The 24,514-nt window shown below is 37.4% G+C and overlaps 1 protein-coding gene across 1 annotated transcript in view; it reads left to right on the top strand.

Annotated features, from left to right (window-relative positions):
- The window catches only part of TNR (tenascin R), a 690,019-nt gene that overhangs the window by 111,089 nt on the left and 554,416 nt on the right, over positions 1 to 24,514 (top strand). The gene's annotated exons all lie outside the window — the stretch shown is intronic.

Raw genomic sequence — 24,514 nt, 5'->3', positions numbered from 1 at the left:
GGAACTGAGCGTGGATCACAGCATAGCATTTTTACTCTTTCTGTTGTTGTTTGCTTGCATTTTTGTTTTCCTTCTCAGGTTTTTTTTTTTCTTTCTAGATCTGATTTTTCTTGTTCAGCAAGATAACTATATGGATATGTGTACATATATTGGATTTAACATATATTTTAACATGTATTGGAATAGCTGTCATCTTGGGGAGGGGGTGGAGGGAAGGAGGGGAAAATTTGGAACAGAAGGTTTTGTAAATAAAAAGCTATAATAAAAAATTAAAAATAAAAAAATAAAAATGGTGGCCTTGGGGAAGAAAATCACAATATGATTTATCCTGGGCTTGACACCACTTATAAATGTAAATGGGACTGGCACCCATCAAGAGACAGCACTGAACTAAAGAATGTGGACTTTTAAGAGGACTATAGTTTGTCTTCGTTTAGGATTCTTCTCTTAACTAAATGAGTTTGCCCCTTCTAATAGTAGTCCTTAAATCTATGAGTGCGAGATTGTTGCTGGAACAATGCAAAAAAAAAAAAAAAAGGAATTAAGATATTACTTTTGTGGAAAGTGAGGTCGAGACATAGTCAGCTCAGGTTTCATAGCATAGAGGTGGGAGGGGAAAGATATTGAAAGTTAGATTGAAACAATAATTACTGACTTCCCTAGGAAAGACTAGGAACTTTGAGAAAAGAGGTTTTCTTCTTCATTTTCTATTAACTATACTACTTTTTGCCTTCTTGAAACACCTCTATCATGTCTCTCACACTAGTTACCTTCTCCCTTCCCCATCCCTTCTCTTCTGCTTTTCAACTACCTTTTGTGTGTTCTTTCCCATCATGAGACTGTAAAATCCTAGACTTCAGGGATGGTTTTTCTATTTATTTGTACATGTGTTCCTGGCATATAAGTAGGTGTTTAATAAATGTTTTCTTATTTGTCTGATTGAGGACTTTATTTAAAGAATCACAGGATTTAGATCTAGAAGTCATCTTAGAGACCACCCACTCCAATTTCCTTACTTTACAGAGGAGGAAACTCTAAGAGAGTAGTAAATAGCAGAATAAGCCTCTAAGACTGACTACCTTTGAAGTCAAAACCAATGTCCTTTGCCCACCTTGACTCTCTTAGTTGTAGTGAGAGCTATAATAACTGAAATTTGTAAGATAGTTTACATTTTCCAAATGGCTTTCACATCAGTTATGCTATTTAATTATGGTAATCAACTTGCAAAATAAGCAAAATAGATATTATTCTTCCCTCCCATTTTTAGGATGCAGAAAAGAACACTCAAGAGAAATTAAGATTCCAAGAAGAAACTTGCCCAATAGTTTACAATCAATAGGCAGGAGATTAGAAAACAGAACTTGGTTCTCCCCAAATTAAATTAGTACCCTTTCTACCGTGAGCTTAGCTTGCTATATTTTTAAAATTAAAAGCAGAAGCCTAGGGCATCACATGGGAGAATTCTGGGACACATGGAAACAAAATTCGAATATAGGCCAGTCTGTTAAATAGAAGATGCCTGGCTATCCCAGCCATAGCCAAGCATCCTGAGGGATGAAGTTTCTCTTCAGCCTAACAGCAAGCAGGCCTCTCTAATGATATAATTGACAACATGCACCTCGATTTCCTGACAGCATTAGATTAGCCTCCGCCAGGCAGGCCTGGATATGGAACTTCTCTTGAGCTATCAGGATATGGAGCTAACCACCATTGGAGGGAAAGAGTCAGAGGGAGGTGATGAAATGAGCCTTACAGAGCTTATTAGGAAAGCTTTGGTGGCAGAAGTGGCTGGGGAGAGGGTCTGTGAAGATGGTAGTGTAGAATGTAAAGAGGTAGGATTCCATGAAAGGGTCCCTGAAGATTCAGAGATCTGTGATTCTAAAATAATGCATATGGAATGCTTCCCTCAACATCTATGAAAAATCATTGGTACCTGGCAGCTAGACCTGGTGACTTCTTGGATCTCACCAAGGAAGAATAAAGCAGGTAAGCAAAAGCAGAAACATCCTCAGACTGCTAGGCTTCAAAGGTAAAACTGGTAAATAGTTTGCCTTGTCAGAGGGCATGACCCACTTTAGACAACCAAGAAAAAATTGCTGTCCTAACTCACTAAAGGAGAGACTAAAAGAATTATCTGAAAGTCTCTTTGCCTTTGGATGGGGACCCATTGACATTTTCACTAAAAGGATGAGTCATAATATTTTTATGAGCCATACTTTGTTCTGAGGTGCCCCAAAGCTCTTTGTAGATGTGTGCTTATTAATCACCCAGAAGTCCAATGGCAATCATTGTCCCATTTTGTGTCTCCCACTTTCCTGTTGTGGAAAGGAAGGTTTCAAAAGAAGTAGAAAATAAGTGGATCCTTTGAAAGGTCCCCAAGGCATTATTAGCTGAATGAGAAAGGGAGTCTAGGTTTTCTTTTATTCTCCTATTCTCTTCTACTATTTCCATGAACTCTAAAGATTGTCTCTCAGACTAGAAAATTCCAGGATTTAAATTCCTAGAGAAATTATTATCTAATCTAATAAATGAGAAAAATGAGACACAGAGAGGTAAAGTCATTTTTCAAAGGCAATTCATTGATAAAAGCTAATTACTAAGCCATCAGGGTTAGAAACTTTCTCTTCATTCTCAACAATTCTCAGTCTAGTCTTCTTTCCATTATGTCATGCTGCCTTTTTGTTCCCAGAATTATTCACAATTGTGTATTACTTAAAAGTAGCTATGATGTTGTCATTGGAGAAAATTTTTATTCATTTGTTCCTAATAATGCAAAAAAGACACTATTTTTTTCAAGATATCTTTTGTAATTGTTTCTAGAAGTATAAAAATATACTGAGATACACATTACATGTAAGAATAAGTTCTTAAGCATATATAGGAGTTAAAAATAAATTCATTAACTCATTTCAACATTAATGAGGAAGGTTTTGTTAATGGTTTTGCAAAAAAAAAAAACAAAACCTTATTCATTTGTTGGGCTAACAATTCCCAGTAGAAGTGCTAATAATCATTTATCTTTAATGATACACAATTCAGGAGAACAATGTTCACATTCTGGTTTTTCTCCTTTATGTTATCATTTAATCATACCTGGCTGGTTAATGTTAAAATTATCTAGCTACTGTTGATTTTACTCAGACTCTGAATGTCAGCTTTAAGATTTTTTCTTTTAGGTGATTAAGCATTGTTTATTCACTCCTCAATAATTTCATTCCCTATAACCCTGTGATATATAAAATTATAAAGTGGAAAGTGATATCATCTAGTACAATACTAATACAAAGTTTGAAACTATCTCTACAATATTCTTGCTAAATCCCCATCCACCTAGTTTGAATGCTTTTTGCATTCACTATTTTTCAGGGAAATTCTTTGTTGTTAGCCAAAATATGCTTCCCAGTAACTTTCACCCTTTGCTCTTAGTTCTTTCCAAGCAGAAAAATATTTAGTTCTCCTATATAACAGAATTTGAGATATTTGAAAGTAGCTATCATATTTCATCCCATTCTTTCTCCCTTCCTTACATGGACACACACATATACACATCATTTCACAGCCTCAGTCCTTTCAAGTATTCTTCACGTGACATCATTTTGAGTCCCTTTACCATACTCCTCAGGATGTGTTCCAGCTTGTCCATGACCCTCTTCAAATGTAGCACAAAGATCCAACACAGTGCTCCAGATGTGATCTGTTTAGGGCCAAGTACAGCGAGACTATTGCTTCCTTCTCTCTGGTCATTATAATTCCATTAATGCAACCTAAAATCACCTTACATTTCCTGGCAGCCAAATCATTCTATTGAGTCATGTCAAAATTTCATTCCTGAACAAATGTTTTATCGTCTTTCACTCACCAAACTCAGTTAATTATACTATCTTTTGGCTTCTGCCTGCAAGTTTTATTCATCCCATAAATGCTGACTTTCTTTTGTTCATTTTGTACTATTCTTTCAATCTCTTCAAACTAAAGCATTTTTCCTCTGTTGTATTTATTGGTCTTTTCCATTTAAAATTTTAGACTTATTTTTCTGACTTGGGGAAAGGAGGCTGCTCAGGCTTATTCTAACCTTAATAATCACTGCTTGTGTCTCAGTTTGCTGAGTAGAACCTATTTGCATATCCCTGTGAGGGTTCCCTAGGTAAAAATCTGTGGATTATTTTTTGTTTATCTTGTATATAGTTTGCTTATACATAGCTGTTTAAATGTTGTCTTCAATATTAGGTAATGTATACTTGAGATCAGGGAGTGTCTTTTGCCTTTTTTTGTAACCCAGTACTAAATACAGTGTCTATCACATAGTAGGTACTAAATTAATGTTTACTGGCTGGCTGACTACAAGAAAGGTTTTATAATTACTCTTGCATGAGTTGATTCAGGCTAGCTAGAGAATAATTCTCATTTATTCTCATTTATAGCCTTTGCACTCAAAGCTTTGCAAAAACAGCTTCTAAATCAGTCCTTCTCCCACATGGATAGATACGTGTACATGTGCACACATATACACACATTCTAGAGGGCTTCCACCAGAAGTCTCCACTCCACCTGGGTTATAAATAATAAAACCCATCTGATCTGGGGCAGCTAGGTGGTAAAATGGATAGAGCTCCTAGCCTGGAGTTAGGAAGATCTGAGTTCAAATGTAGCCTCAAGCACTTACTAGTTGTGTGACTGTGGGCAACTCATTTAATCCTGTTTGCCTCAGTTTCCTTATCTATAAAAGAGCTAAAAAAGGAAATGACAAAACTACCGCAGTATCTTGGCCAAAAAAATCTCAAATGGGGTCATGAAGAGTTGGACCCAATGAAAAGCCACCCAAAAACAATAAAACTGCTCTGGACCAGTTAATGCCTAGGGTTCTGCCCCAGAAGGAAGTACATTCAAAACACTAAAGAAATTGCTATAAGAAAGAAGGGAATTCTTCAGGAGAGTGCTTTCAACATGAGCTTCCTAGCCCTGTCTTTCCCAGAGGTGCCAATCAGTAGTAACTTTCTAATGAACCAGGAGAGTACTCCTGTCAGATAACCAGGACAAGGGGGCCTTTTCTGCTGTTATTTTTAGCTCCTTTTGGATGGAAGGGTTGGTTTCCCTGAGATATAGAGGGTGTTCCTGAACTCCAGGGCTATCCTGCTAGAACCCAGCTATAAGCTTTATTTGCCAATATCTCAGAGTTCTTGTCAATCCCACATCCAGGATGATCACTTAAAGTAGAACTCTTGAGAATCAAGCTCAGACAGTTCTAGAAAACCATGAATCCCTAACTTTTCCAGGGATTGCCCCAAATCCTTCACTCTTCCTCCCAGACTAGCTCAAACTCTAAAGCTTTCCAAACAGACACTGCCCACAGCTTATATCTTGTGTTTACTTTCCCCAAAGCAACTCAATGGCATTACTGATGAATTTATCAACTTCTATGCAGAGGATACCTCAAATGGGGACAAAGGCAAGAGACAGTTTATCACCTCTTAGGGACTGTATCTCTTCTCAAACCTCCTTCCTCCTAGCCCCCACCCACCAACTCTAAAATTAATCCCAGCAGGAGATAACTAATCAGGTCAAGTTCTTCTCTCAGGGCCCACATGGCCAGGGCACACCCCACCACATGGACACCAGAGTCTACTCACAGATTTTTGCCCCGGGCCCTTTGGCTGTTGTTGGGTGATAAGTAAAATACTTCATTTTATTCCTCTTCATATTGCCAGTAAATTAGCAGGCAAGGACAGCCTTTTGCCTGCCTACAGAGTAGAAGGAAACTTCATTAGTAGATTAGTGGGGGAGGGGGGGGGTAGGATTTCCTCCTCCTGAAAAGGATTTTCCTCCTACTCTTCATGTTCCCACTTGGAACGGACTCTGACTATGACCTTGTCTAATTGGTGCTAGACATCGCAAATGCTGTTATTTCTCCCTTCTGGTTATGAGAGAAATGAAAGGGCGAGCAGGGCATTTCTGAGTGAGGCACCTCAGTGCTGATTGGAGCTTAATCAGACTGTTAAATGATTCATTATTCAAGCCCTTGCTATACCTTTAATCACACAGTGTTTGAGAAATAAGGGAACATAGAAACTAAGTACAACCATCTCCTTTGGCAGATAAGGAACCTGACATTCGGAGAGGTGATGGGAACAGAACCCTGATCTCTGGAGTCATTCTCTAGGATTCCTTTACTAGCACACTGATTTTCTAAGAGAAGGAATTGCTAGGTTTGGCTACATCCATTGGGTTCCAGTTACTGGCCTTGTTCCCTCTTGAGATCTTTGTTTTAGTGCTCCAATAGCGATGATATCTGGGCAGCGTAGAGTTCCCTGTCCCTTATAAGCATTCAAGATGCATATTTGTGATGGCCCAAAGGATAGAATGTTGGGTCTGAAATCAAGAAGGTCATTTAGCTCAAGTTGTAAAGTGTCACAAATGTTGTTGACCCCTGTAAATTTTGTTGGCCTGAGACAGAGGCTCAATGGCCCTGCCCAAAGGTTTTGGGACTTCTTTGTGAACTAGGTGGCATTTGAGTGTACTCTGGAAAGAAAGGTCAGACTTCATTAAAGTTGATAGTTATTTCTGAGAATGGTCATTTAATCTCTCTGCCTCAGCTTCTCAATTTAAAGTGGGGATAATAAAGTTCTTACCCCTAAGGTTGTTGGAACACATTCCTATATAATGGTTAGGGTAGGAGGAAGGTCAAAGGCAGAGCCTGTGCTATGTTTCCTCTGGATGTTCTTTAAATGATTTCTTCTGTAGGGAAGTGAACTTATGGATTGGTGGCTGCCATGATGTAGATGGCAGATAGTTACCCTTGTAGTCAGGTAGATTTGAATTCTAATCCTGATTCTGTCACATACTGGCTGGGTGACCCTGAACAAGGTAACTTTACAGTATCCCATAGTACCCTCTAGGATTACAAATAGCAGAATAGTTATTCATCTATAATGATAGATGGAATTCTTCAGTGGAATCTTTCCATATCAGTCAACTCACAGGTCTAGTAATGAACAAAAAAAAGTACAAACAATATGAGTAGAAATAGAGGAAAGAAAGGAAGGAAAGAGATTCATAAAGATTGTATATTTTTTTTGTATATATATATCTATACATATACATATGTATATATATACACCCATATGTAAATCTGATAGATGTATATAGACCTATGTATATACATTTATATATAGATATATATGGAGAGAGATAGAGACAGAAAAGAGAGGGAGAAAAGGGAAGAGAGACAGAGAGAATGAATGAGAGAGACAGAGAGAGAGAGAGAAAGAAAGAGAGAGAGAGAGAGAGAGAGAGAGAGAGAGAACACTAAAAAAGAAACCAGCTAGAAAAGGGGAGAGGAGCTTGTTTGTACTGTGGCAACTGTCTTGAGCTCTTTAAATTTATCTTTATTGATTGTGGATTTGCAGCTAAATCGCTTGCAATGAGAAGGCATTTGCTTCCCTTCCACTGTCCTATCATACAAGGGGAGGGCTCTCTCTAGTGATGCTGGTTATAGGGTTCTGAGGAATGACTACCAACATTATTGAAACCTGACCCACCTTTCTAACCCACACTCAAATGCCACCTAATTCACAAAGAAGTCGCTGAGCCCAAAGTCAAAACAAAGGCAGGGCCATTGAGCTTCTGTCCCAGGTCAATTAAAATTTAGAGGAGTCTAACAACATTTGTGCCATTATACAACTTACGCTAAGCATGAAGTTCATAAGAATGGTTGGGCTAAATAAGAAGTCTTCATGTAGCAACTTCCTCCTTCTACCACAGGTTGCACCTCAGGCAAATTTCTCTCTAAACTGGCTCCCTGCTGTTTTTCTTACCAAAAACCCCTTTGAAATGTCTCAGGGTCTCTGTGCCTCCATCAAATATCAAATAATCCAATATAATTCAGTTCAACAAACATTTAGAATTCAGGTGACCCTCTATTCTGATTAAAACACACCTGAGTTGCTGGGGTCAGGACTGATCTCCAAATTTTAGGAAGGGTATGGACAAACTACAGTATATCCTTTTCAAGTAGAAAAGTTGCCATTAAAATTGCATCTAATGTAAATCAGTCTAAAGAACTGCAAATGTTTTGAAAGTCAATCAGTAATCATTTATTTAAATGATTACTATATTTATGAAGTATGTGAAATGCAGGGAACACAAAGAAAGGCAAAAACAAACACATTTCCCTGTTCTCCAGGAGCTAGTTTTCCAGTGGGGTTGAGAAGGGAAGATGCTAATAATTATCTAATTACCAAATTGAGACAGAGCAATTGAAAGGTGGTCTTAGAGGATGCCCTATGGTACAGAAGAAAAAAATCATTCTCTTGCAGTGAGAAAAACCCATATTTGGGTAGTCATTCAACACCTAATGAGCTACTCCAATACAGCTCATCTCTCTGAGACCATATTGGGACTAATACCAATTTTCTTAGTAATATTCATCAAACCATTGTGAGGGTCAAATGAGGTAATATATGCAAAGCATGTTGTAAACTATGAAAAACTATGCCAACGATTGTTACACTGGAGAAGCAGAGAATGAAATAGAAAAGGGTAGGGAGGTAGAGCTTAATCATTCTCTTAATATTTGAAGGGCCAGCTTATGTAAGAAGAATTATATTTATTATTTAAGCCTCTAGAGGACAAAACCAAGAGCTATGGATGTAACATAAAGAAAGCACATTTCATTTAATATAAAGATGAACCTTATTTCAATTACAGATGTTTAACTATGGAAGAGGAAGCCTCAGGATACAGAGTTCCTAGTTGTTGGACTTGTTTCTGCAGGGGTTCATTGACTGCTTTCTGGAGATATCCAAGAAGGGATTGGATTAGATCAGTTGTGGCCAATTAAAATTTCATGTTTATTTTAAGGTTATGATCCTCGTTCATTTGTATCACTAGCATATAAGTCTTTCTAAATTGTTTCCCTTTACACAGACCTGTTAATCCTATTACATATTGATTGGGACAACCAGACACCACAGGCTCTGTGCTATGGCTTGAGAGTTCTGTAAGCAACCCAATGAGATGAGCTGGTTTGATATCTCTGGATTGCTAAGGTCTATCCAGCTCTTATTTTCTCTAATTTCATAAGGAAGACCAAAGACACTGGTTCAAGCCATGGGCTGAACAAAAACTTTTCTGCTGAGTTCCAAAGCCAAATTTTACCTTTAACCCTATACAACCTTATTGAAATTGTGGCCTAAATTTGATTGTGATGGGGACCTTTTAGTAAAGGAACATGACCGGTCAATTTAAGCCCTTCCATATAACCAGAAACACTATGCAAAATAAATTGATTTTTATAGATAATTATGAAAACTGCCTTTGAGTTGCTGAATTTTAAAGATTTACAAAGATCATAAAATTCAAGTCTCTTATGAATGAGGAATTCTTAAGAGGATACTTGTAAAAGGTCATATAAGGCAGAATTGAGATTAGTATCAGTGAGTTTTCAGAAACAGGTTTCTGGACTAGTATTCAGGACTGTATATAAAGTAGCCCAGAAGTAATAGGGTTTTACCCTCCAAAATGTGGGAATATTTACAAATGCAAACAGAAATATAGTCCTTGCCCTCAATGAGTTTATATTTAATGTGGGAAGACAACACATTAAAGGGAAGGGAAAAGAAGTCTGTTGTGGAGGTCCAAGTGTAATGAAAATGTGCTCCTTTGGTAACATCCTTAAAATGGAGATTCTGCAAATGACCAAACTAGCTAGATGCAGGTCTGGCGGGGATGGAGTATATTTCTAATGTGGGAAAGCCAGGGGTAAAGGGTGTCCTCAGGATGAACTGCAAGGGTAAGAAGGTTACTGTGACATTGTGGGAAAAATAAATCTGGTGAGCAATGAGTATAGTCAAGAGAGGATAGAAGGAATTAAGTTTTGAATCAAACAAGTCAAACCTAAAATTTCTGTTGTTCTTTAGGATAGGTCACTGGGCAGGACTTCTGGAGGATGAAGAACATTATTGAACCGGGCTTCAGGGATATTAGTGATATCCCGTATGTATCTGGAGGAATAGAGGGGCAGAAAGGCAAAAATGGTTAGCAGTTACCCTATTATTTCTGTTCTTTCTCATTTTCAAGGGTTTTCTAAGCTGTCCTCCATAGACAGAGTTTTTTCATTTTAGTTTGGGCTTGCTCCGCTAACAAAATTAGTCAAAATTCTCCTTCAAAGAAGGTTTTATCTCCTTCAAAGAAGGACCATGGAAAATGAAAAAAAAAAAATTTCTGAACTCTACTACTAGTCTGAAAGAAGGGGAAAACTCAATCTTTCTGAGTACTTGCTTTTAAGCAATCAATGAAAATGTATTTACCAGAAGAAACATGCTTGACCTAGCTCAGTGATATGAGTGAACAACTAAAGAGGAAGTAAAAAGGAGAAAAGGCTATCCAATATAATACTGACTGAAAAGATTTCAACCTTTCTTTATGTCTTGAATAATTGTTTTTATTATATAGAATACTTCCCTAATTGCTCTGTTCCATCACTAGTGCTGGACTTTCTCATGGTTCTTTTGAAAAATTCCAGAAAGATTGAGGTAGGAGCAGAATACTGGGAACACAATGAGATGATGACCTTATTTTGGAGTCTTGAGTTCTGCTCCTACTTTATCATGATCTTTGTGAACTTGGTCAAATTGCTTGATTTTTCTGCCCTTAGTTTCCCCCTTTTGCAACAAGAGTTGGATGTTTCCTTAGAGAATGAGGAAACAAAACTGAGAATGCTTTTTTTTTTTTTTTTTTCTGTCAGGGCCTCAGTGTTCTCCAGGTTAAAATGATGAAGTTGGACTAGAGAGGTCATTTCCCACTCTTGTTTTATGATCTTATAATCATATCTTCTAGAGGAAATCAGGCAGAATTGGGGCAGTTGTCCAGATTAACCCAAACTTAAGTTGACTCATTATGTCATGTATTATTAAATGATTCTCATAATTCCCACTTGAACTGGAAGACTGGATTACCAAAGGGTGTCTTCTCTACTTAAAAATTCTAAGGGATGCTGAGAGATTGATGGGGGTATATTTCTAAATCTATATGATTCATGTCTACATTGATATCAATTAGTCAGTCAAGTAGCTTTTAGAATAAAAGTATTTACTAAGGTGGAAAAATAGATACAAAATATTATTGGCTAATTTTATGATACACTCACTTCCATATATAGAGTTCAAGAGCAGTAGACTCTAGTTTAGAATCCATATACTAAAAGGATAATTCATAAGTTATGATTGCAGGAAATCCCTTTCTCTTCATTGTGGGGATATACTTGAGGTTTCCCTTAAATATGGTATACCTTTTTTTAAACTGAGCTCCTTATAGAGTATTGAAGGAGCTTTTTTTTTTCTCAATGTACCTAATTTGTCTCTGGCTTCTGAAAGAGACAAGTCAACTGTTGTGGGAATGCCCCTAGAACTAGAAAGTCAATTATTGATCCAAAAATCTTCCTTCTTTTCAAGGTTCATAAAGTCTTCCCCTAAACAAGGGTGAAGGAGTAGGAAGAAGACCAAGGTTCACTTGTCTGTTTTTCTCTCTTCAACTGATTTCTTTTTAGGTGCTTGTTTAGAAGGCGTCCACCACTAAGCTGCCATATCCATGACTGCTTAATTCCCAACTAACTTGTTAGTTTTTTTACAAGCCCCTTGGGAGAACTAAGTACCCCCAACCAATCCAAACAGACTTCCTGTCACACCTAGTTGAAAAGCTTTTGATTGATTGATTGATTCACTATTGGTTTCCAGGCCTTGTTCATATCTAGTTCATATTTCTGATTGGTGATTGATGAATAGAATATGTTTTTATCTTATAAAAGTATCTTGTATAAAAAAAATATCTGGGCTAAGCAAGTCAAGGTGATTGATTGATTTAATCACCCCTATCACCACTGAACCATAAATATCACAGCAGCATCAAGACCCTGAGAGTTCCAATGCCTTTGAAGTAGTAAAGATAGCAGTATGTACTGGCTGAAGAAACTTCTTTCCTTTTATTCTGTGCCCTAAAGAAATTCAACATATATTGAGTTGTTTCCTCACCTTTATCTTCTCTACTTCATGGCTCTTCAATTTCCCCTCTTTCTATCAGCCTGGCCTCCCAAGGACCACAGAACATCCATCTGGTGAGCAATGTTTAAATCCTGTTCTGGTCTCATCCACCCTTGACAAGCATCCACCCCTTCTACTCCCTTTTAACTGCTCCATCTCTTCCATCTGCCTTTTCCCTCCCTTTATGCTGCCAGTGTTTCCCATCTCTCTCTGCCCTTTTCATCCTCCTATTTCTCTTTAGATCTCTACTGTATCTTCTTCTCTCTCCACCCCCTTCTCTCTCTCTTTCTGTCTGTCTTTGCCTTCCTCTCTCCTTCCTTTTCTCCTCCCTCTTTCTGTTTCCTGTTACTAGTCCTTGAATATCAGGCCTATTTGAATGACAGCCCCACTCTGATGAGCTGTCAGGCTGCAAGAACCATTGACTCATCCTTCCCCATCCTCTGTATTGTTGCACGCACACACACACCCCCCCCCCCCCAGCCTGAGCTGACTGAGACAGGAGAAGGGAAGAGAAAGCAAGCTATTCCAGAGGGAATGAAGAAGAAATGCCCTGATGGGAACAAATCCAAAATATTTAACCAGCTTGGTTTCAGGGGCTCCACAATACACCCCAACAATCATTGTGCCCATTGTTAGTCAGTCTGGTTAGAAGACAGTCTGTCTTGGAGAGATGTGCTTAGGTGGCTGAGTTAATGGGATTGGGAGCTTTGCATTGCAAGGTCATCGGTTCAGATCTAACACCTGTCAGCAGGGACTGAGAAATATCACTGTCTGACAGCTTCAGGCCAATCTGGCTGAGATGTGCTGATGGACTCTGGCCTGTCCCTAACAGGCAAGTGTCACTGACACCACCCCCGCCAAAGGCACTAATTGCTTCCTTTGCCAGTGTTTTTAGTTATGGCATCATAACTGTATAGGACAGAGACCCTATGCAGCCTACTCATTCCCTTAAGCATCTCTGCTTGCCCACGGGCCAGGGCACCAGGGAGGTATAAAACTGGCATTAATTGGGTTATGCCAGCCCAGGGAAAGAAAGATGAAACCTAAGTTTTTGGTTTATTGTGAAAGGCTCAGAAAGTGGGTTCTAGCTAAAAGCAAAAAAAAAAAAAAAGTAATAGTGATGAAAAAAACAAAAAAAAGTAAAGGCAACTAAATGGCCCAGTGAATAGAATGCTAGATCTGCAATTAAGGAAACCTGAGTTCAAATCTGGTCTCAGACACTTATTAGCTTCATTATCCTGGTCAAGTCACTTAGTTTGTTTGCCCCAGTTTCCTCATCAGTGAAATGGGATAACAGCTTCAAAATCCCAGGGCTGTCATAAAGATCAAATAAGATGATCATTTTAAAGCACAAGAACAGGGCTGACATATAGTGCTAAATAAATGTTAAGTATCATTATTATTATTATTATTAGCATATATTGCCCTGAGAAATAACAAGTTCTCTCTAAGGAGATAGAAATGGATTTGGAGTCAGTTGTTCAAATATCAGCTCTGACACCTAATAAATACATTCCTGATCTTAGAAAAGTCCCTAAATCACTGTGGGTCTCAGTTTCTTCAAAGTAAAGTGAAGTATTAGTGAAGTAAAAGTGAAGTAAAGTGAAAGAATTAGACTTAATGACTTCCAAATTCTATTAAATATCCAACTCTATCTTACTCTACAATCATAAATTACAGACACATTGTTATCTGCACTGATTGAAGATGTTTTTACATTTGAGTTCCCTACACTAGTAATTTAAACTGAAACCATAGCAATAATAACAAAAAGGAGGAGAAAGAAGAGAATATATTTAAGGTTTTCAGTCACATTGGCTCATTCCCCAATAGCAAGTGTTCACATATGGGCTCCCTGCACAGAAATCTACAGTTCTTTGTTTCTGTTGTAGATGATTAAGGAAGACAATGAATTACACTTCCAGAAAGGAGAAAAAACTGAACCAAAAGAACATCATGTCTCTCCTTACAAGGAAATTGCCAGTATGACAATATAAATAAACCTCAACATAAGATGAGCACTCCAGTGCCTTCCTCCAATGAAAACTATGTTAAGGCCAGTTCATAATTCTTTCTCTCCAGATGGTCAATTACTTGCTTCCTACTTCTTGCATCCTGGATGTCCACTTCTTTGTGCCCAAAAGCTTGAAAATATTATCATTTTCTACATTATGGATTAGGCAAAACAGAGTTAGGCAAAGACTGTCTTTGTCCCTCCATTTTCTCATTTCTGTGTCCCATTCCCTCTAACTAGGAATTTCTTCTCCATGTAGCCTAGATTATTAATGGAATTCCTTAGGTTTCTAGTGTTCCTTCTTGAGGTAATCCATGGTTCTGATATGAATATCTTTCTTCTACAACAAAAGTCCTTCACCTGGGACCTATGGGACTCTCCACCTGGTAGTAATGAAGTAGGGATTCATCAATATTTTGATTAAGATATTCCAATATTTCCTTTGCGATTCAATATATTTTATTTCGTGCATTTCAAAACATTTTTCCAAGAAGAAATCCAAAGACTTTGTCAGAGTGCCCAAAAGATTGATGACACAAAAAGGTCTTAAGAACCACTTTTCTACATAACCTGATAACCCAGATCTTCTCTTTCCTTACTTTCAACAAAATTTATCCATCCTGAACAACCATGTATCTTCATACACAAAGATTTGACTGGAGCCCAAAGTTCAGCCATAAAGTTCATATTGGTTGATGTTTTCTTTTGGGGCTTGATAATGACTTGATGTTCTACTCTCTGCCCAGCCTGTCTCATTTTATCTTGTTCCTCCTGAAAACACAAAATCATAGCCCAAATGAATTTTTATTGAGGGAATTTTAGCGAGATGCAATTATTTTGGGGGAAGGGAGAAATCTTTCAGCAGCATGTAGTTCCCCTCTTGTACCCCCCCTGCAAGAAATCTCTGTAGCCAGAAAAGCCAACTTCTGACTGGGGGCTGAACTGTTGTTACAGATCGAGTTATAGTCATGTCTTTGTTCTATACTAATCTCCTATAGGAGAGTCAGTGACCAGGGACAGAATCCAGACAGGTGGCTCCCTTAGGGCAAAAAGTGGTGATATGGAATGGAAGTTTTGGTGTCCAGATGGTGACCCTAGTAGGTACAGGCAAATCTAGGAACTATAAATTGACAATTCAGACAACAGAATTGCATAGACAGGAAGAGGATAGAAAGCTAAAGAAATTATAAGAATAAATTGGGGCAGCACTCTGATATGGGGAAAAGATTATTAGGTCCTAGAAACAAAGAAGAGAGTAGTTTGTGATTTATGTAAACAGAGACCAGAAGTCACTGATGAATTACTCATAGAAGCATCTATAAAGAGAGAAATTTTGAATGGAAGCTAAGGGTACATCCTGGGGCCCATACAGATTACTTTTCTAGTGGTCAAGGGGATGGAGAGAAATAGCCAAGTCTTGCAGTAACAGTGAAAATAAGGTACATGGACTATACTAGAAAGAACATCAACTTTGTTGTGGGGTAGAGAAGTACCATAAAATAAAGAAGACCTCAAAGATGCAATCATACAGTTGATAAGTCAAGGTAATTAGCTGTATAACTCTGCCTTTCATTTACATAACCAGTGCTTAGTATGTGCCCAAGGAAGTCCCTAACCCCGTACCTGTACTTTTTTTTTCTATACCTCATTTGCATGTGCTGAGCCATTGCAGATGGTATCAGGGAATGAGGGATGGAGTTAGCAGAAGGAATGAAAGGAAAAAGTCAATGGAAGGCATGGCTATAGCTTCCACAGAAGTTAGCCCTTCAACCTCAGCCCTCCAGGAACAATCAGAGAATCTTTTGTTTGGAACCAGGATTTATTCATATACCTCTTCTCAAATCACATTCTGTTGTGTGTTCATCATAGTTCTCAAGATGGAAGAGACCTTAGAAGCCCAGAGGCCCAGAGATATCAAGAGACTTGCCCAAGATCACCTTTCTTTAATTAATTTAATATTTCTTTAATAAATGTCAGAGAAAGGATTTAACCCCAGAGTCCAAGAAGAAGAAAGACCAGATGAAGATACTGAGGGCCAGAGAGACAAACCAACTAGACCAAGATTATAGAGAAAGCTAGTGGATGATTAGACTAGAGAAGGTCCATGCCACAATTATAAGCAGTTCTCCTATCTCCCAGTCCAGTGTTCCTTCCAAAATATTGCTCAGCTTTCCTCCTGAGCAGCCAGCCGCCCACTCTGCTTATATATGAAGCCGGCCCTGCTACCAGGGCTTCTATGAACATTGAAAGAGCTTGTTTCTGCAAAGAACTTCAGGCTTTTCAAAGAACAGTGGGCATTGTTGGTATGACTATTTTCATTATTGTTACTATCATCACTGGCATTTCACACACTGCCTGTTATCTCCTTCTGGTGTTTAGCAGCTGGGAAAAAATTCTGCCTGTGATTTCTCTATACGGGCAGGACCATTTATTCTGGGTATTCCCTCCTCCCCCTTTTCTTTCATCCTTTATAAAATGACGTGTATGGGACTGAGATTTGTTTGTTGTTTGTTTTTTTCCCCTAAGCACAAAACAGTATTGAAACTATTTTTGAATACTATAAAAAGGCATGATGTGGCTTAAATAACAGCTCTATTTCGAAGGAATTAGATTTAGAATATGCTTCACTAAACTTTAAATATAACCCTTTGACAAGAAAATTCGTTTTAAGCGATTTTCTGTGGTGAACAACTCCACTGCAGGATATCACTCAAAGGCCTAGGCTGTTTTTAAAGCATACAGCAGCTTGCTCTTTTTGCATATGCCATACGCTTTCACCTAGGGCCAAATCGGTTGCTAAGTTTCAAAGAAATTGATTTTTCCATAGGATACGGTAAAATAATATTGAAGCCAGCCCAGAGCCAAACTGTGAAGTACTCTCAAATGTACTTGATGTCCCATAAAAACCTCTCCCCCACTTCTGCTGCCTCCATTTCCTTCAGGGACCACTTTTTCTTCCATTCCTATGGGGTCCCATTTCAAACCAATCTCTGTTAAGTTATTAGCTGATAATGGATCATAGGTTCCTAAATATAGAACTGGAAGGGATCTTAGAATGCATCTAGTTCAATTTCCTCCTTTTATTGATGAGCAAACTGTGGCCAACGGAGGAAAAAAGACTTGCCCAAGCTCATGCAGATAGTTAAAGGCTGAGGAATCCAGCTTTTCTGCTCTTCTGACTCCAATTCAAGTGCATTTGCGCTCTCTCTCTCTCTCTCTCTCTCTCTCTCTCTCTCTCTCTCTCTCTCTCTCTCCATCATATCTATCTGTGTGTACCTTTGTATGTCTGTGTCTCTCTCTGTCTCTCTGTCTCTTTTTTTCCCTCTCCCTCTCTTTTTTTCCTTTCACTTTACTTCCCTCCAGATGTAAACTTCCTTAGTGTGGCCACTCCCTGCACTGGCAGATTATACCCCTTCCACAATTTAGTAACTGGTCATCAAGAATGGTTTCAGTCAAAAAATGCATAACCCTGCTGCCAAACTGTTCATTTCTGAACTCAGCTGGGTTGATAGAAATATTGTCCATCACTAGATTTTGAATAAAAGCCTTTCCATCTTAATAACTTCCAGAGTTCATACTCCCCTAGTATGATCTTTGAGAACCCTCTTGATGCCACTAATGAAGCATTGGGTGACATATGATCCAGAGACATTTGTTAGCTGTGTGACTGTAGACACGTCTTCTTCCATTTCCTCAACCACAAAAATGGAGATAATAGCACCTATTTCCCAAGGTTGTTGTGAGGATCAAATAAGATAATATTTGTAAATTCTTTACATGTTGCCCAGCATATAGCAGATTCTATGATTTTTTCCCATGTCTCTTCTTCTTCTTCTCATAAAGGTGTCTTAGAAATACTAGGCACTTAATAACTATTTGGATTGGATAGCACTGGCTTACATGTATGTGCTTTGATCTTTTGTCTGCTCAGCTCTTGTACAAATAACGACTCTGATTTTCAGGGGCTGTTTTCAAGCAGATGAGCTAACTGCATATAATTAGGACACCCCCAAATCTAGGTCCTTCTGTCAAGATAATAGGAATCAATCAACATATGCATGTTAAAGTTATTGTTATTTGGCCATTCAAAACTAAGTAACATTGTGTTGATGTGTGTAAAATTCCCTCCCATATTTAAAACTAAAGTTTGAACTAAAATTTGTATCATTGCTATTAGCAGTATTGGCAAATTCATTTCCTGCCTCTGTGCTTTTTCCAGACTGTTGTCAACTTCTTTGTAAAATCTTAGAATCGCTAGCTTTCTTCAAGACTGCCTGCAACCTGAAGCCTGTTATGATTTCCATGAGTTTTAAGTTTCTTTCTTCTTTCTGGGAATTATTTTGCATTTATTTTGTTTATATTGTAAATTTACTCATATATGTACATGTTATTTCTTTCTAACGGAATATAAGCTCCCTGGGGACAACTCATTTCATTTTCTTTTGTCTTTGTATTCTCAGTGCCTAGCCTGGAACATAGTAGGGGCTTAATAAATGCTTATAAGTAGATGCATGAATGAATAGAAAAAACAATCATAGTGAAAATCAGAGTTTGGAAAGGGAAGCATTCAGTTGGATGAATGTCATATATTATAGTGAAATTTAGCATGTCACCTCCTAAGGGGGAAACCTTTCTTAATTCCCCTGTTTAGTACTCTAGCCCTCCTCCTTATAAGTCTTCTATATATTTATCTATTTTCATGTCATATTCTTCCATTAAAATACAAATTTATTTAGGGCAGGAACTTATCTTTGAATCCCCAGCACCTAGGAAAGCACCTTAGAGATAATAGGTGCTTAGAAGATACTTGTTGGGTTTGATGTGCATAGGTGTATAGTTTACACACACATATGCTTTTATTTTTTATCTTCATAGTTAGGAAAATAGCAAACCTCTGTCAAACTTTCTTGTAAATTTTGGTTAGTAATTTAATATGCATCTATAAAGTATTAGGCTTTGTACATCATTATTTTTTAATCTCTCCATGATTACCGACTCTTTTCTATTACTTTGACAATCAGGACATATTGAGTGACTGACTGCTGTCTCATGCCATTTTATTTCTCTGCCCTTAGAACTATTGGAAAGAGAAAATCACGTCCTACAACCATCTGCAATATTGCATGCCCATTGCTGAATATTGAATAGGTATTATGAGTATTGAATTTGGCAGCTCTTCTTCTGCCATATTTCTCTGCAGTTTTCATTGCCTGCTGGCAAGAAAATGAAAAGAGAAAAAAAAAGGAGAATGAACAACTTAGGAAGTTTTATTTCATGCCTTTATCTTGACCATCCCCTTATGTCTTGGCTACATTAACAGTCATAATGGTGACAATATCTTAGAGATACAGAATGCTGAATTAGATTTGCCCTCAGAATGTGGAAATCCCAGGGTCAAATTCTGCCTCTGATTCATCCTGGCTGTGAAATCCTGGGCAAGTCATTTAACTTCATCATTCCCCAGGCATCCTCTAAGTCTGTAAGTTGCAGAGTCAATGTGCACTGGTGGAGGAAATTTCCATACTAGAATCTTTCCAAACTAATGAAAATATATGTCAGATTCCCTACATAGCTAAAAAAAGAATTGCCTTCCAAATATCTTATTTTTGTCAAGACTTTCCATATTTCAAAGCATTTTTTGAATCTACTTCTTTAATCTTTACAACATGAGGTACAGTAGTTAGAAAAAGCATAATCATCTCTATTTAATACATTAGAAAAGTGGGGTTCATAACATTTAAATAACTTGTCTATATTTGCAAGCTTCTTGGGGATAGAATCAAGTCTAGAGCTTAGTGTTCTATAATGATGTAATATAATAGAGTATATAAGGACCAACAAGGACTGGAAGAGAGATTCTATCTCCTACTATCCTGAGTACCATTACAGCACACTGTGTATGTGTGAATTAGAGAACCATTACATCACCATGCTAAAACAGATAGCCATTGTCTCATAAATTCTTCTGAATTAACACCTTGTTTCAAGCATACCTCTTCAGAGTTCTGTCTCTCTATAATGGGAGGTTTGAGGAAGCTTGGAAAGATTTGAGAAAGTCCTAATAGTTACTGGCATACTTAATTGATTAAGGAGTTATAAAAAGATTGCTTTGCCCTGGTGAAAGCCTAATTGAGAAAATGTCATATAATCTTGTAGTGGACTCAGTTTGGTTTCATGATTATATCTAGCTTCATTAAATAAATATTTCATGAAAACATTTTGGTGAGCATTAAATATGTTTTCTTTCTGATGTTGCTTTTTTCCATAAGATCAGATTCTTCTTTAGCCTTTCACACTATGGATTCACTCAACTGAAACTATTCTCTTTAAAATAACTATCCCAAATAAAATTCAACAAAGGTAGATTCTGGCAAGATTTTTTCAAGCAGTATAATATTTTATTAGTAGGGTGTAAACCTGCCAACAGAAGGAGTCTTTGCTTCATTTTCTATGCCAAAAACCCAAGTGAGAAGACTTAACTGATTTGTAAAGGCTAGACCAAAGAACAGAACTAGGTAGGTGAGATGCTGGGATTGAGAACAACATGACTAGTTACATAGCTAAGGAGCCAATAGGATTATTTAGAACCTAGTAATGAGGACTATCCATAGTTGCTTCCTCTCCTATGACTAAGAAAGTACTTACTGCTTGAGTCCACCTGCAAGGGCAAAAGATAATGGGTCAGACTGTTTTGTATAGCCAATGGAAATCCTTGAAGGATAGCTTGGTGATGTGAAGATACTATAACTGACTTCTTGGTGTCTTCCTGTATTTCCCAAGGATAACATCTCTTTGAAGCAACAATAGAACAATGATTAGCAAAAAAGTTGGATTTCTAAAATTAACTCATTATGGACCAATTAAGTCTCTGAACTAGCTTCAGATACAAAGAACCATGACTTAGGCAGTTACAGGACCAAAACAATTAACAGTAAATAGGATCAATAAAAAATGATACAGAATTAATTTAATCCTTAATGATTCTTTAATTGCTAAATCCAATGGTCCTTCTAGCTTTACATCATTTTTTATTTCTTTTTTGCAACATTTGACTCTATTGACAACCTGTCCACCTCACTCCCATATTCTCTTCTTTCCTCTAGCTTTTGTGACATTACTTTTATCATTGTCTTCTCCTGCATTTTTGTGGCTATTTCTCTATCTTTTTTTTGCAGTATCATCAAATCTATCCTTCCCACTAAAACATGGACTCTGATTTACATACACACACACACATACATACATACACACACACACACACACACACACACACACACCTATGTATATATCTCCTTCTTTCTCTCTCTCTCTCTCTCTCTCTCTCTCTCTCTCTGTATGTGTGTGTGTGTGTATGTGTGTTTATGTGTGTAAAACCTTTTCTTTCACTTCATTGCCTCCACTTATTATCTCTATCCACATTCTCACATTAACACATCCAACTTTCATCTCTCTCTTGACCTATAGGTCCCTCATCTCCAATCACCTACTCGGCACCTCTCCCTGGATATCCCGTACACATCTCAAAATCACCATGTCTAAAAGAGAACTTATATTTCTCCCTAAACTCATTCAGCTTCCACATTTCTTTTTTTTAAAGATGAAAATACTATGTTGTGATCCACATTCAGTCCCCATAGTTCTCTCTCTGGATGCAGATGACTCTCTTCATTACGTTTACTAACATCCACATTTCTTCTGAGGACACTACTTCCACCTAGGTCTGTTACACGGGAGCCATTCTCTGCTCTTCACTCTTCATTGTCTCCTGATTTAATTAATTGTCAAGTTTATCCATTCTACCTCCATGATATATTTCACACTTTTTTTTCTCTAGGCATATGACCACTATTCTAGTTCAAATACATAGCTCTTTTCATGTTTGTATAGCAAAGACAGCACATAGCATTGTGCAAAGTGACATAAATTCCAATGTAATCATGCAGAGGAGGTGGGACAGTACTGTGACTTGAAAGACCAGCTGATTAGAGCTTGGGTTTAAATGATGGGATAACATGATGGAGACTGATAAGTCTAGAGATGTTTATAGAATGATGCCCATTGAGAATGATTCCTCAAATGGGCATCAGCAATCTAGATTGCTGTTTTTAATATTAGCACTCCTGTTTGGAATGCTCTCCCTCTTCAGCTCCACTTCCAGTCTCCTTGACTTCCTTTAAGTTTCAGCTAAAAAGTTCTACATTCTATAAGAAGCTTTTCCTGATCCCTCTTAAAACTAGTGCCTTCTTCTGTTCATTATTTTCAATTTATCCTGTATGTGTCCTATTTGCACATAGCTCTTTGCATATTGTCTTCTCCATTCAACTGTGAATTTCTTGAGAGCAGAAAGTGTTCTTGGCTTTTTTTTTTGTATTCTCAGCAAATAATACCATGCTTTGAACATAGCAGGCACTCGGTAAATGGGTACTGACTGACTGAAGTGACAAGAAAGCCCCATTCAGTATAGATAATATGACATTGTTTCCCCCAGATAGCTGGTTCACTTCTCCTTTTCTGTCCATTCATCTTATAAAATAAGAATAATATCAATTAGTCTAGACCTATTGCATAGTAGTTATTAGTCTTCAAGAAGCCCATGTACTAATCCGGTGGTCTCATCTAGATTCCACATCACACTTGGGCCCAGCCAGTGTAATGATCAAGTAAGAATCATGTAAGACTTGGACAAGTAAGAGTAACGAGCTCTTTCCCCATTGTATTGTGGCTCCCCATATGGGTACCTATACATAGTACTTTCCATCTTCCCAAATAGAAGTTGGCTGGGAGTGGGTGCTAATAAATATGTCCCTAGTCTAAAGATTCAGGAATGGAAAAAGGAAGAAGGTAGATAGTCATAATGTCTCTATGTGGAAGAGACTTTAGGGTTTATCTAATCTAAGATTCTTATTTTATACCTAAAGTTTCCATTTGGAGATCATGGTGCTTATTCTCTATATAACATTACCCTATCTAGATCTGTTTTCTATAAAAAAAATTGCATAATTGTTTTTGATCAGAGATGAAATGTTTAATTGATATATTGCTTGCCTTCTCAATGAATGGAGGAAGGAGGAAGAGAATTTGAAGCTCAGAAACAGAATTTTTAAAGTTAACAATTTCAAGAAAAACCTCAGAGGTAAAAAACTGAAAAATATCAGAGGTGTTGTTGTAACAACAATCTTGAATCTAGTATAACCAGATTAAAATGTAATTGGGAAATATTTAACAAAATAAATAAAAATACTTATATACTGTTAATATGTGGTTTTCTGTTTATATGTGACTGACAAGGATCTTTATATATGGTTTAGTGACACCTTCTCCCCACTTTCTACTTGAGTTTGACACTTCTATTTTAGATGATCTCCAAGGACCTACTGATTTGTGGTCTAATACTCCTGAAAAGTCATTTGACTTGTCCAAAATCACATTCATGGTAACAAAGCTATGATCAGAACATGTCTTCTATCTCCAAACATCATTCTTTTCTCTTTATTATGCTGTCATTCATGGTTGCTGGAACTTGCTTCCTGTAGTCACTGTTTCTATGATTTAATCCAAGTTATGACAAAGTCAGAGATGGAAGATGGAGGACTAAGTCCTCAAATTATCCCTCTGAAAGGAAGTAGTTTTCTTTGGCACAGGTATATTGGAGATATTAGCTTCTGTGGTATGGCAACTTGTCATAGTGATGAAAGCATTTCTTTTTTTTTCTTTTTAAAGTTTTTATTGCTGTTTCTCTTTCTTACACGATCATAGCTGTCTCACAAATCTCTCCCTTCCTCCTTGGCTCCAGAGAGTCATTTCATAATATGAATGGTATTTTAAGATAGTATTTTATTTTTCCAAATACATGTAAAGATAGTTTCAACATTCATCTTTGAAAAACATTGTGTTCCAAATTTTTCTCCCTCTCATCCCTTCTACTTCCCCAAGACAACAAACAATCCAATATAATTAACCATGTGTAATTCTTCTAAACAATTTCCATGTTTGTCATGCTGCACAAGAAAAAATAGAACAAAAAGGAAAAAAATTATGAGAGAAAAAGAACCAAATAAATAAACAACAGCAACAAAAAGGGGGGAAATACTATTCTGTGATTCAGTCTACATAGTCTTTTCTCTGGATATGAATGGCTCTTTCTATCACAAGTCTATTGGAACTGCTTTGATTCATCCCGTTTTTGAAAAGAGCCAAGACCTTCACAATTGATCATCACATAATCTTGTTGTTGCTGTATACAACATTCTCTTGGTTCTACTTACTTCATGTAGAGTCAGTTCATGTAAGTCTTTCCAGGCTTTTCTAAAATCAGCCTGCTAATCTTTTATTATAGAACAATAATATTCCATTACATTCATATATCATAACTTATTCAACCATTTCCCAACTGATGGACATCCACTTAATTTCCAGATCCTAACCACTACAAAAAGGGCTGCTACAAATATTTTTGCACAAATAGGTC

Source organism: Sarcophilus harrisii, chromosome 4, assembly GCF_902635505.1.
Source record: "Sarcophilus harrisii chromosome 4, mSarHar1.11, whole genome shotgun sequence".
NCBI lineage: Eukaryota > Metazoa > Chordata > Mammalia > Dasyuromorphia > Dasyuridae > Sarcophilus > Sarcophilus harrisii.
Note: the sequence above shows the minus strand (reverse complement) of the source record. Positions and strands in the feature narration are given on the sequence as shown.